The sequence below is a fragment of the Dipodomys spectabilis genome, unplaced genomic scaffold (genome assembly GCF_019054845.1).
Source record: "Dipodomys spectabilis isolate Male_0828 unplaced genomic scaffold, ASM1905484v1 ptg000075l, whole genome shotgun sequence".
In the NCBI taxonomy this organism is placed as follows: Eukaryota; Metazoa; Chordata; class Mammalia; order Rodentia; family Heteromyidae; genus Dipodomys; species Dipodomys spectabilis.
Genome location: NW_024870752.1, coordinates 4,608,207 through 4,609,717, shown reverse-complemented (window position 1 = coordinate 4,609,717; position 1,511 = coordinate 4,608,207). Strand labels below are relative to the sequence as shown.

Genomic DNA, 1,511 nt, shown 5'->3' with positions numbered 1-1,511 from the left:
CTACCAGGATATCTTCTAGAAAAATGTATAGAAAGTTTTGTAAGTCTTCCCTTAACTGATTCTGCTCTAAAACCTATGATTTTCATTTCAAAAGTGTAGTAGTGTTTAAGATGATTTAATCAATAAGTATTGACTAGGTATCAGTTTCATAGTTAGAAAAAAATTTCATAGAAAAAAAAATAACTTCAATTCAAAGAAGCAACCCTTTTTTCATCTTTCGGCTAGGAGGAGGCAAAGATGCAACTTTCTTCCGTAGTCCAGAATCCGGGTTCATCCGACACCAGCCACCTCCACCATGCTGCCTAAGTTCGATCCCCAGGAAATCAAACTCGTGTACCTGAGGTGCACTAGTGGCAAGGTCGGCGCAGACAGGCCCAGATAGAGGTGGTACCTTCTGCCTCTGCCATGATCATCAACGCCGTAAAGGATCCACCAAGAGACAGAAGAAAAACATTAAATACAACGAAAACATCATTGTTGATGAGACTGTCAACATTGCCCAGCAAATGCGGAACCGATCTTTAACCAGAGAACTTTCTGGAACCATTAAGGAGATCCTGGGCGCTGCCCAGTCTGTGGGGTATGATGTTAATGGCCGCCTCCTCATGACATCATAAGTGACATCAACAGTGGTGCAGTAGATTGTCCGACTAGTTAAGAAGCACAAGGGAAATGATTTCAATAAAAGAACATCAGACAACCAAAAAAAATCCCTTTAAAAATGAACATTTCTTCTCATTTATTGTGGAATATGATCAGTAATTCAGATACTTTATTTCTCATGTTGATAATCCCAATATCACATAGTTACTTTATGGAAATTTTGTGCTTATATCAAATTTTTGTGTAAGAAGAGTATCTCTTATCAAAAGCTTTTAAACAATCTTAAGTACATATTTTTTAGGCACTGTCTGTGTTGTATGCATATAATAAAAATTTTATGACCTGTCTTCCAACTTTCTACCTTACTGCAATTTCTTCTCTCAGAATATATTTTGTGATAACAATACCCCTCAAAGAAATCTCTCTCTCTCTCTCTGTATATATATATATATATATATATATATATATATATATATATATTTATTTATTTATTTATTTATTTGGTGGGTCATGGGGCTTGAACTCTCGGCCTGGGCACTGTCCCTCAGCCCTTTAGCTCAAGGTGAGTACTCTACTGCTTGAGCCACAGTGCCACTTCCAGTTTTCTAGTGGTTTATTGGAGATAAGGGTCTCAGGGACTCTTCAGGCTGGCTTTGAACCATGATCCTCAATCTCAGACTCCTGATTAGCTAGGATTACAGGTGTGAGTCATTGGCGCCCAGCTTAATCAATAAAGTTTTATGATTATGCCCAACTTTTCTATGTTGTTTATTTGTTCAAATAATGCCTGCATTATTGCAGGATGCAAATAAGCTCAAATTCAAGTGTACTGAACCACAATAGTTTAATATTTCATGAACATGATTTCATCATGTCTTCCCTCTATGACTTCAGTTTTGATTGCACAT

General features: G+C 37.1%; 1 pseudogene; it reads left to right on the top strand.

Moving 5' to 3' along the window:
• Positions 1–230: 230 nt before the first annotated feature.
• LOC122110178 lies at positions 231–658 on the top strand (annotated as a pseudogene).
• Positions 659–1,511: the final 853 nt, after the last annotated feature.